Source organism: Acanthochromis polyacanthus, chromosome 6, assembly GCF_021347895.1.
Source record: "Acanthochromis polyacanthus isolate Apoly-LR-REF ecotype Palm Island chromosome 6, KAUST_Apoly_ChrSc, whole genome shotgun sequence".
Classification (NCBI taxonomy): Eukaryota; Metazoa; Chordata; class Actinopteri; family Pomacentridae; genus Acanthochromis; species Acanthochromis polyacanthus.
Window position 1 is genome coordinate 13,175,298 of NC_067118.1, and position 13,104 is coordinate 13,188,401.

Sequence of the window (13,104 nt, forward strand, 5' to 3'; positions counted from 1 at the left end):
TAAATGCTGTGGTTTATTTTAGTATGACAGTGAAGAAACACTTTCATTTATATCCCGCTCCGTAAGTCTGGATGGGATCTGTAATGACTTTACGCATGTGCGATTCACCTGCCGTCTGGCCACGGAGTGATGTGTTCATATGGATGTGTCCTCTAATCAGACACTGGGACTGCTGCGGGGTTACTGGACTGACAGCCTGTGCTTTGGGACGGGGAGGAGCTCACAGCAGCACCTTCTGCTCGTTGAAAACAGTAACTGCCGAATGATCCGAGTTTTCCTGTCAGAGTCTCCAAAACGACAAAGTTGGCAACACTGGATGCAAGATAAGGTGGCTGAAATAAACCCATAACAGAAATTTATATTTTTGCATGGTATTATACATCAAGAGGTGTTGTGTAAGTCAGTGATAAAATATAGCCATGTGACTGATGTTGTAGATGAAGTGGTTAACTTCATCAGGGCAAGAGCATTGAATCACAGACAATTTGTTGTCTTTTTGGAGGAACTTGAGAGTGAACATGGGGACCTCAGTTGCCCAATAACTATTAGATGTCTCAGACTGGACAAGGTTCTTAAAATAGTATGGGATCTGAGAGCAGAGATTCAAGAGTTTTAGGAGAAGAAAGGCAGGGGCATCATCAAGCTCTCAGATGCAGACTAGATGGCAGACCTTGCTTTTGCTGAACTAAATATCAAGCTGCAAGACAAGGACTTCTGCACATGAAATATATAGCCTGGTGACAGCTTTTATGAGAAAACTGAAGTTTCTCTCAAGGCAGGTAGAGGGCAACATTCTTACCCACATGCCCACGCTGAAAAAAGTCACAACATCAGCTGATCACTTCTGCAGCTATACTCATCCATATTGGGGGCACTGCCTGCTGAATTTTCAAGATGATTTGAAGACTTCAAAACATTTGAGAGTGAAATGGACATGATTTACTCTCTATTCAGCTTCAGTGTAAATAGTGCACCCAGTAGTGTCCAACTTGAACTCACTGACCTGCAGTCTGACAAACTACTGTCAGAGCACAGTCACTCGGTTGTACGTCGACCAAATCAATGTCAATATGGAAATGAGAATCACTCCCCTAAACTCCCTCAACTCTGGTGCGGATCCTTTTTTGTCATTTTCCCCCAAACAAACATATTTTATACAAGTGAGTCAGTATCACTGCTGACTTTTTGTTCTTCTCTCAAAGAGGTGAGCTTTTCAAACTTAAGAAGGCATGCTCAGAAGATGTTGGTTCTCTTTGGATCCATTTACATATGTAAACAAACATTCTCAGTGATGAAGTTCAACAAATCCTGATACAGATCCTCTCTAAGTGATGATCACTTGTGTGCTATTCTTCGCATATCCAGCACAGATATTCAACCTGACTTTAGTGCACTTGTTCAAGCCTAAAACAGAGTAGATTTCTCTCACTGAACAACAGTAAACAAAGTAACTTGAGGTATGCAAGCAAACAAAGCCAAATGCAATTATTGCTTTTCATTTAAAGTTAATGTGTGCTGGGTTTTGCATATTTTCATAATGTTTTGGGGAATATTTCATATAAATAGTTCTAATTCTATGCTCTGCATTTCACTGTATTTATTGGTATGTTTTCTTTTACTATTTTGTAGAGATATAACACTACCATTCAAAAGTTTGGTACACACTTCCTCATTGAATGTTTTTTCTTTTATTTCCGTGACTATTTAGATGTAGATTCTCACTGAAGGCATCAAAAACTTTGAATAACACAAATGGAATTATGTAGTAAACAAATAATGTGAAATAAGTCAAAACATATTTTATATTTTAGATTGTTCTAAATAGCCACCTTTCTCTTTGATTACTGTTTTGCACATTCATGGCATTCACTCATTGAGCCTCATGAGGTAGTTACCTGAAATGGTTTTCAACTTCACAAGTGTGCTTTGTCGAGCCCTAAGCTGATATTCTTTATTAGAATTCCTATTATTGATATTCTTTAATTAGAATTAAGAGCCAGGGAGGGCAGTGCTACACCTCAGTAATGTACAGGGGAAACAAAGGGTGGACAGGACGAAACAGGACGGACAGGGATAGGAACTAGTAAGCAGTGGTATTACAATAGAAGAGTGTAGTGCTGTGTTATTCCCGACTACTAATTACCATCAATAAAACAAAACAACAAAAAAGCAACAAATAAATAGATTAAAAAACAGTATTGAACACCATAATTACCTCCGCCAGGAGGTTATGTAATCACCGGAGTTTGTTTGTCTGTCTGTTTGTTTGCCTGTTAACAGCATAACTCAAAAAGTCATGGACGGATTTTCACCAAATTTTTACAGGATGTCCGGAAGAGCAAAAGTAACAATCGATTAGATTTTGGAGGTGATCCGGATCACCGTCTGGATCCAGGATTTTTTTGAAGGTCTCTGTACAATTGAGAGATGGCCGCATGACTTTTTGAGTTATGCTGTTAACAGACAAACAGACAGACAGACAGACAGACAGACCAAACAGATGGCATGGCGGAGGTCTGCGCTCTCCGAGTGCTTCTGTAGTTGTGGATGTCTTGACAGTATAGAATAGAATAGGGCCAGAAGAAGATACTAGAGAAAGAGAGAATGAGTTTAGTATAGAAACTCTGGAGGGAGTCTCAGCACATTCTGGCCCCATCCCTGCTCAACAATGGGACTCGACATGAGCTGTGAGACCTGATCAAACATGCAAGTGTGAAGGACCCCGAAGCCCAGAACAGCCACCGTGTACCACACGGACCCCGAGAACAAGAGGAGCAGCTACCAACACCCCCAGTGCGCCAAGACTGACCCAGGCTGCCGGGGCACGAGGACCCACCCGCCACCCAAGCCCAACCCCGCACAGCCAGGAAGCCAGACACAGGGGCTGAGCGCCCCACCAAAGGGATGACCACCAGCCCACCACTGAGCAAGGCGCTAATGGAGGCTGGCCAGAGGGAACCAGAGCCAGGTCCTGATGCGAGTCCAGAGAGCAAAAATGGAACAGAGTGGTAAGGGCCCAGCGACGCCAATGGGGAGCAGAGGTGGGTAGAGTAGCCAAAAATTGTACTCAAGTAAGAGTAACATTACTTCAAAAGTCAAGTCAAAGTCTGCTTTATTGTCAGTTCTGCTACATGTTACACATACAGAGAACTGAAATTGCATTTTCTCTCTAACCCTAAAACGTGAAGTACTATCAACACAAGAGAAAAAGCTGAAGACAACAACATCCTAATCTACATAAGGCATAGAAGACAACACGAGTGCAAAAAATTGCCAGAGGATTGCAAATTTGGCAATAAAGCAACTAGTGTCAACAGTCTATGTGCTGTTACAGTGCAGATCAGAGGTTTATTGACCAGAGTTTGTGGATGCAGGGGAAGGGGGTGGTAGAGAGGGCAGAAATGGGAGCGAGTTCAGCTTCCTGACAGTCCGGTGGATGAAGCTGTTGTTCACTCGGCTGGTCCTGGCCCTCAGGCTCTTCAGTCTCCTCCCTGATGGCAGCAGGCTGAAGAGGTTGTGGGAGTAGAAGTAAAAAGTAGTCATCCAAAAAATTACTCGAGTAAGAGTAAAACAGTACTTGGTAAAAAGACTAAAGTACTGAGTAACTGTTTGATTGTAATGTCCGATTTATTTTTTAGAAATTACGTGATCAGACAGACAAAAATGTGAAATAATGTGTAAATTCTGCTATTTCCAAATAGTAATATAAAAAATCTAAAAAATAAATAACGTCTTCACGAGATGACAAGTTAAGGCACAACAAATTTCCAAATCTAACTGCTTCACAACATAAAGCTTTTTAAACAAATACCTGTAGTAAGGAAACGTTTATGTTTGAACAGTGCAAAACTACGGTACTTCCACTGACAAGATATACTGTATTTCACTTCCCTCCAAATGGCACAGGCTCAGTAGATAGAAAATAACATTACAACTCGGACTGACCCGAATATCCGAATATTAGGCGTCCGACCACCCCAACCTCACCCGCGCGTGCGCTGTATCACGCGGACCTACCAAGTCTGACGTCACGCTTCACTTTGGCCGTTGTTAGCAAACAGAAGACAAAAGCCGAAGACGGAGATATCCATGCTAATGCTATGCTAATGTTGTCAAAGTCCAAAGCAAGATAAAACATCTCAAAAATGCCCCCGTTTTTTTCATTCCCTGTCTGCTGCCTGTGTAGAGTTTGTGTCGCTATGCCGCTACAGTTCGTATGTGGTCATGTGACTGCAAGGCGATGTCTGGTGAAACTGAGTCACGTGATAGATCCACTGGAGAATCTCTCTGGCAAAATAAAGCGTATCTAATGTGGTGAATAAAAAAGTAATGAGTCCAATGTAGTCCAGTGTAACGGAGTAAGAGTAGCGTTTCTTCTTCACAGATCTACTCAAATAAAAGTAAAAAGTATGGCCGAGTAAAACTACTCTCAGAAGTGCATTGTTTTCAAAAAGTTGCTTAAGTAAATGTAACGGAGTAAATGTAACTCATTACTACCCACCGCAGACAGGAGGCACCCCACATACTTCCCCACACTAGGCCCCAGGCGAGCACAGCGGGCCCAAGGCCCCCACACCCCGCGACACGCCCCAACAACCCACCAGGACAAAGCCACCACACGCCACCAGCCTGCACCTCAGCCACCGCGCCCTCCCAGCCCACGAAGAACCACACCAGCCGGGACCCATGGGGCACGCAGGAGAACCCCACAGCCACAACCCCCGGCCCCAGGGAACCCCCAGCCACAGCAACACGGATGATGGTTAACCCCGCCGCCCCATAGCCATAAGGGAGCCGGGTCCTACCAGCGAAGCCATACCTGTGAAACCCCCTCATTACCTCCCATTAATATGTTTCCCGATCCCTGACGGGAAACATTATCCCTGCACCATGATAAGTGTAAGCCTGAGTGTCATGTGACGCATTAAAAGTGGGGAGGCTGGGCGAGGCATCAGCCATCCCAGACCTACCCCCAAGGTGAGTGTGTGTGGTGCATTAAAAAAAATTGGAGAGCAGGGGAGGCAAGTAAGAGGGTGATGGAGAAGAGACAGGGCCGTAGAGCCCTGCTGTCCGCCCCACCACAAAGCCCATTGATCGCGCCCACAACCGCCCTCGGGGCCCTAACTGTTGTGTCCCTATACGTGCCTAAGAGTTGCTATATACAGTGAGGTGTGAAGTATGTGAAATGCACAGTAAGAGGCAGTCTGGTGTGGATCCAGCCCAAGAGGACAGAGCAGAGGGGGAGACAGAAACTACGACCACCGGTACTGATGCAGAGGGCCCCCAGAGCCAAAAGGCAAGGGGCCAGGGAGGGCCCACACGAACTGGCCCAGCCAGCACCACAACCCCCAGGAGCCGCAGCGCCAGAGCAGCGCCCCGGGAGACGCCATAGCCCCAGCACGGGCCAGCCGCATGCAGCACCCTGCCCCAGAGGGTGGAACAGGTTGCGCCACAAGGAAGCAAGGGGCACGAGCCTCCATGCCCAGATGAGCCAGAGACATCCACCCAGAGAGACCACCCGGCCCCCCAGGCAGTGGAGGGCCCAGGCCCCCCCAAGGGAGGGATTTGCACAATATCGAATGTAGTTCACCTGCAGAGCAGACCTCCCTATCAGCTACTGTTTATTGGTGCTGGCATTGAAAATGCTACCTATTTTAAATGGATCTGGCCATTCACCTTCAGTTAATCGGTACTTGCAAAGATTTGAAAGTTTCTGTAGATTCAGAAGTAAATGTAGAGACTTTACAGGCAGGATAAAGATGTGCCATACACTATGAGAGAGAGAGAGAGAGAGAGAGAGAGACAGAGAGAGAGAGAGAGAGAGAGACTGTTTCAGTGTGAGGAGTCTTTAATAGATGGATAGATGTGAAAACAGAGGTGTGCAGATTTCATGTGGCTATCTCACAGTACTATCTCCTGCATTCAGGTCTGTTTATCGGCCTTTTTTTTTTTACAAGATATTGAGATGCTATTCCCTTTATCATCTTGTTATTTATTTATTTAGCATTTAACTCAGTCCTTAGCTGAAAGTAGTCTGCTGAAAGATAATTTAGGCATTTTCAGACATTATACCCAAAGTAAAATGTGTATGTGAAAGGATAAAATTGACAGTATGTGTCATGATAAAGCATACAAATACAGTGTTTGAATTGTAATTAATATGTTGCAGATTTTGTAGCATGTCAAAAGAGCTATGCCCACTTTACATGGTTTTTGGTAATGTGTGTGAAGGCCTTGAAGTAGGCAGGGATTTAGCTTCCTGCTCACCATCCTTTTTTCTGTCTTTACATTTATTTGAATCATTTTCATATATATCTACTGTAGAAACAAGTGTAACAATATCGATATCCTAAAGGAAAAGCTGAAAGCATGATTTCTTATTCATGTAATACACTGCATTTTGCCTCCTTTAATTGTTAGCAGGCTTTTGGCCTGAATCTGGTTGTTCATAAATGTCAGATGAGACAAAACAATAAATGTCAGTGCAGGAACAAAATATTATAAATATGCATTCATAGTTTGCTCATCAAAGACCATTGACAAGAAGATTTTTACTCTGTATTCATCACTAACTAGTTTAAGTTTTAGTATATAGAGTATATATGATCACTAGCCCAGGCTGTCCCTTGTGACTGGGGCAGGATCAAAAAAGCAGTGTGTGACAATCAAGGATTCCTTCTGGATGTTAGCTTTCATTAAGCCATATAACTGCAGCTATTGTATTTGCATCTAAAGTTAATGTAGTAGCACACGTTACTTTACGATGATGTACCTCACAGTGTCAGGCTGAGCATCTGTTGTTGGTGGATTCAGCAACTGGGATTAAAGATGATGTTAAGATGTCGCTTGTGTCCGACACCATCTATCATTATTTTCCTTGAAATTGTAGATCAAACAGTAACTGCATTTTAATAATGTCAATAAGAATACTGAATAACTGATGCAATCAGGGGTAATTATGCAATCATGTTATGCTATTTTACGATATGTCGATGTGTTTTTGTCAGATGCCATAATCCCAAAAAATCCCAACTCCCCCGTAAGTGATGAAAACAGAAATCAAATTTATTGTCATGGAGACATATTTTTTGGAAAAGTCCAAGACATTCAGAGCTTGACTGAGCTGAAGGACAAACATATTAAATGATTTGCTTATATCTGTGTTAACTGTACTTCATTTCATGTAGGCTTATGCTGTGGACAGGCCATTGCTTTATGTTAGTAACTATTCCTGTTTTATTATATTTTTAAAGAAATGACTGGAAAATAGGTGAAAATGAAGAGAGTAATTTTGTTAACAAGAGAAACTCAGAGGAACATACTGGAGATTTTATTTCACATTGACTGATATACAGTGCCTTGTGAAAGTATTCGGCCCCCTTGAACTTTTCAACCTTTCGCCACATTTCAGGCTTCAAACAAAGATATAAAATTCTAATTTTTTTGTCAAGAATCAACAACAAGTGGGACACAATCGTGAAGTGGAACAGAATTTATTGGATATTTTATACTTTTTAACAAATAAAAACCTGAAAAGTGGGGCGTGCAATATTATTCGGCCCCCTTGCATTAATGCTTTGTAGCGCCACCTTTTGCTGCAATTACAGCTGCAAGTCGCTTGGGGTATGTCTCTATCAGTTTTGCACATCGAGAGACTGAAATTCTTGCCCATTCTTCCTTGCAAAACAGCTTGAGATCAGTGAGGTTGGATGGAGAGCGTTTGTGAACAGCAGTCTTCAGCTCTGCCCACAGATTCTCCATTGGATTCAGGTCTGGACTTTGACTTGGCCATTCTAACACCCGGATACGTTTATTTGTGAACCATTCCATTGTAGATTTGGCTTTATGTTTTGGATCATTGTCCTGTTGGAAGATAAATCTCCGTCCCAGTGTCAGGTCTTTTGCAGACTCCAACAGGTTTTCTTCCAGAATGCTCCTGTATTTGGCTCCATTCATCTTCCCATCAATTTTAACCATCTTCCCTGTCCCTGCTGAAGAAAAGCAGGCCCAAACCATGAGGCTGCCACCACCATGTTTGACAGTGGGATGGTGTGTTCAGGGTGATGAGCTGTGTTGCTTTTACACCAAACATATCGTTTTGCATTGTGGCCAAAAAGTTCCATTTTGGTTTCATCTGACCAGAGCACCTTCTTCCACGTTTGGTGTGTCTCCCAGGTGGCTTGTGGCAAACTTCAAACGAGACTTTTATGGATATCTTTGAGAAATGGCTTTCTTCTTGCCACTCTTCCATAAAGGCCAGATTTGTGCAGTGTACGAATGATTGTTGTCCTATGGACAGACTCTCCCACCTCAGCTGTAGATCTCTGCAGTTCATCCAGAGTGATCATGGGCCTCTTGGCTGCATCTCTGATCAGTCTTCTCGTTGTTCGAGGTGAAAGTTTAGAGGGACGGCCGGGTCTTGGTAGATTTGCAGTGGTCTGATACTCCTTCCATTTCAATATGATTGCTTGCACAGAGCTCCTTGAGATGTTTAAAGCTTGGGAAATTTTTGTGTATCCAAATCCGGCTTTAAACTTCTCCACAACAGTATCTCGGACCTGCCTGGTGTGTTCCTTGGTCTTCATGATGCTCTCTGCACTTTAAACAGAACCCTGAGACTATCACAGAGCAGGTGCATTTATACAGAGACTTGATTACACACAGGTGGATTCTATTTATCATCATCAGTCATTTAGGACAACATTGGATCATTCAGAGATCCTCACTGAACTTCTGGAGTGAGTTTGCTGCACTGAAAGTAAAGGGACCGAATAATATTGCACACCCCACTTTTCAGTTTTTTATTTGTTAAAAAAGTTTAAAATATCCAATAAATTTCATTCCACTTCATGATTGTGTCTCAGTTGTTGTTGATTCTTGACAAAAAATTAAAATTTATATCTTTATGTTTGAAGCCTGAAATGTGGCGAAAGGTTGAAAAGTTCAAGGGGCCGAATACTTTCACAAGGCACTGTATCAGCCAAGTTAAAAAAAATACATAATATGATCATCAATTAAACTTAAACTTATGTTATACATTTTAAAATTGAACTAAAAACCAAGAAGCAAAGAAGTTTAATGATATTACAAAGTTCAACCCACAGAGCACTAGGTAGCGAGGCTGTTTCCAAAACAATTAGAATTACCACCCTGCAGTTGTATGCATCTACCAGTCAGTCAAATTGCAGTTTACATCCACGTCTGTCCAGACCTAAATGGTTTACATAGTGAATACTTTTAAATGTGTGTCAGTTTGACATAAATATGTGATTTTGACATTTTTCCTGTACTTCTTGAATTGAGCTCCTGAGAAATACCCCTTTCCTTATCTGATCACAACCTAAGATCTTAAAATGTTTTCTTCTTCTCTCTATCTGTGCTAACCAGCTCTAAAGATAGTAGTAGAAATATCCATTTACAACTTGCAGGTCTGTCCCACTGCTGCTTCTACCTCTACACGATGCAATAAATTATTTTCAGAACAGGACACTGATGTGCAGAAATTGACATGGACAGAATCAAACACTGCTGAAACGGAGATGGATGTCATTAAGTGTCCATTCACATATTCCAGATTTGGCTGTTTCTTTATCTGAACAGTTAGCAGCTAAACATTCTCAAGTCCTTACCTAAGCTTAAACTTTTCTCTTGCTCTTCAACACCACCCACAGTGTTATCTGTCTGTACCTCCTCTGTTCTTCTTTCACTTTAATAAGTTCAGGTCAAGAACCTCTTTATCAGAGGATAGAAGCGGATAGGAGGTGTTTGCTCAAACATTGACAGGTTAGCTTATGAAAAGATATCAGGTCAAATAGCAGTTGACAGTGTTAAAACTGGCTCTTCTTTACCAGATTGATATGTAAATATGCAGAGATAGCTCTCAGTTAGAAGCGACAGGCTGAGTGCTGCTGCCAACAAGGTCCTGAAAGTGGCGCATAAAGATGGACAGATAGTTAGATAGTGCAGTAGGAATATCTCTTTGTTGTGGAGGGAATTCATTGCTCCAGTTTTTAGCTTGCAACAGCCATAATGAGTGGCAAGGTCTGCTACAACGGTCTTTTTGTCTTATTTGTTCTCTTTTAGGCATTGTGGTCCTGAATCTGCACCGGGTACAGTGCCACTCAGAGTGCCAGCTTTGTTCAGCAGTGTTCATTTTGACACCAATTGTTAACTGAGTTTTAATTTTCCTTTCGATAAAAATATGGTGTATTTTTAGGCAAATTTGTGCCTTATGATATTTCTAGATTTAGTTCTCAAAAATTACGTACAACTAATTATGTTTTTTTAATTATTATTCTCATTAATTTATTACATACTTTATTATTACTTATTAAGTATTTTTGTGGTTACCTTTGTTGCCACAGTTACAGGAAATTATTCTCATTTATTGCGACGTTAATGTAAAAGACTCTCAGTCCTTCTTCCTCTGTGCTGCAGTGATACAACTTCCAGAATGTAATTGTTTGAACAGAGTCAAACACTCTCTGTTCATTCTACTCATCTAGAATTAGGATTAACACAAATACCTGTTCTAATGAAGAGCAGGAACTTTTTCAGAAGGTGATTCTTTCACTTGTTTACTTAAAAGCTCTTCACTGTGAGGCTTTAGCATGATAAAAAGCAAAGATATATAAAATTGCTGGATATCAGTCATACTTGGACATTTATTGAAGAACATCTAGGGGACATTTTGGATTTTGGATGGATACCCATTCCTTCGAACAAACACTTAACAGATTTGAGTTTGTGCGCACAGTAGGTGAGATGCAATCCACACTGGAGATTTCTTCAGAATGACAGAAACGACATCTGGATTTTTAAATTTTTTACTGTTTTTTGACACACTGCCGATTTTACTTTTTTGTATATTGCATACTACAGTCTACATTATGGTCAAAACTATACTTAAAGCTAGTATAGTAGATGGTTTTGAACACGGCCCTCATCATTGGTTGCCCTTGTGGTGCTATTCATGTCTGCCAGCGTGTCCTCTGAGATGTGAAAATAAGAGATCATGGTGCGAGTATTTGTAAAAATTGATCACATATATAAAATAGCAGATGTGAGTAAGAGGTTGTAGTTCTTCGTGCAATGAAGCCAGTGAACTCCTACATTTCATCCAAACCACAGGAACTAGAGGGGCTTAACACTTTTCTACCCACTCAATCAGTCAGACAGCACCCTGGGCTCTGTTTGGTTTCCATTAGGGAGGAGGAGAGGAGAATACTCTAAGTGACGAATAAAGAAAAATATTTCATACAAACATTCCATCAGTTGGTCTGAATTAAATTCCTCTGCTTTTTGGCAGCTTTCTTGAGTAGGTCTCATCTTTTATGTGTTTATTTGGTTTAAAGCTCCTTGCTTTGGTTCTTGCCAAACTGAAACAGCATCTGTTTTTCAGGCGATTTCTAATTAACCCCCCACCCCGCACCCAGCCGCCTCAACTCTAGTCCTTATTATGGGAAAGATGTAAATATATGTGCTCATCCTGTTTGATTTGTTGACACAAGAGCATGCCAGTTGACAGCATGCCCAGTCAAAGGGCTTAGTACAGCAAATTTTAATAGCAACTGAGACTAATATTAGGCACTACTCTCATTGGCATTCAGGTGCACACAGTCGTGTCTACACAATATGAACTGGGGGCTGTAGGAGGATGAGCATTGAGTGCTTTTATTTGTATTTTTTTAGTTGGGGGAAGCCTAACACAGAACACATTTCCTCACAGATTTAAAAAAATATATATTGTTAAGTTGAAATGGTGTGTGTGTGTGTGTGTGTGTGTGTGTGTGTGTGTGTGTGTGTGTGTGTGTGTGTGTGTGTGTGTGTGTGTGTCTGTGTCTGTCTGTCTGTCTGTCTGTCTGTTGGGGGTGGTGGGGCAGAGGAGGCCCCCCCACATCTCCCACCCCACCTCCTTATCTCAGGCCGACAGTTGTCGGGAATCACGAGCAGAGGCCTGAGTTACTGAGGCAGGCCTGGGGATATGGATCAAAGAGACAGAGCTGGAGAACCAAAGCAGCTCTGATCCCCACACACTGAAACCCACTCTATTCCATCCTTACTCACTCGCTCTCTCTCTCTATCTCTCACCCCGACATCAAATAGCGAGCCAGAGAGCTCCACCATTCCACCATTCCAAAGCAGGCAAAATCTTCCTCTCACAACAACAGGCAGAGAAATGAGGGCATGAGACAAGAAATATGTTCTTTTTTACTCGTGTGATGTGTTGGGGTCACTGTGGGAAGCAATAGTTTCATCTTCAGTGGCAGGTCACTAAGTTGTCTGACCTGACAAAAAAAGGATTAGTAGCCCAGCATCACTGAAGAAAAAAATCCTCACCACTTCGAGGTCTGTAATGTAAAAATAGATTTGTAGGAATTTGTCCCAAAAAAAAAATGTAGTTAAAAAAACACTTTATATTTGCAGGATTTTTCAGAGGGGGGTTGTAACAGCTAACGCTGTGAAAGGGTTTCTATTTACACATTCAGTGCCATCACAGGAATGGCATACTGCTCATATTGTTATTTTGTCTTTCTGTCAATAAGACTTGCAATAGTCTACACACTCCATCTCAACATGAAAGTCAACCTCTAATTCTTTCCCATTCAATTTGAGAAGAGGAGGCGCAGAAATGGCTTGTGTGAATTACATTCCAAATGCAATATAGCTGTTTCAAATTGAATTATTGGCTGTCAGAAGTACCGCATATGGTCTTCCTGCAATTTTAAAATGGGATCTTAGGAAATGCACCCAACATTGTTATCTCATGTAAATGCATGGGAACATGATGAAAGGGTCAATGTCAGTGAACCCATAATGGAAAAGCTTCAGCTGGGACTGAGAATAGACTGAGAGCACAATAAACACACTATGCTTGTAGCATTCACTGCAGACACATTTCATGTCAGGAGTGAATACTAGTTCAATCAAGTTAATTGGTAACACTTTACAATAACCATCATTTGTAAGTTTATAAATGATTATTAAGCATTAATAAACTATCTGTTAATCATTTATAAACAGTCTCTTTACCATTTTAAAATGATGGTTATTGTAAAGTGTTACCAATTAATTTGCTGGAGCTGTTTTGATTTGATGAGATTT

The 13,104-nt window shown here is 41.6% G+C and overlaps 1 protein-coding gene across 1 annotated transcript in view; it reads right to left on the reverse strand.

Annotated features, from left to right (window-relative positions):
• LOC110971370 (paired box protein Pax-7-like) overlaps positions 1–13,104 on the reverse strand; it is a 119,532-nt gene that overhangs the window by 39,817 nt on the left and 66,611 nt on the right.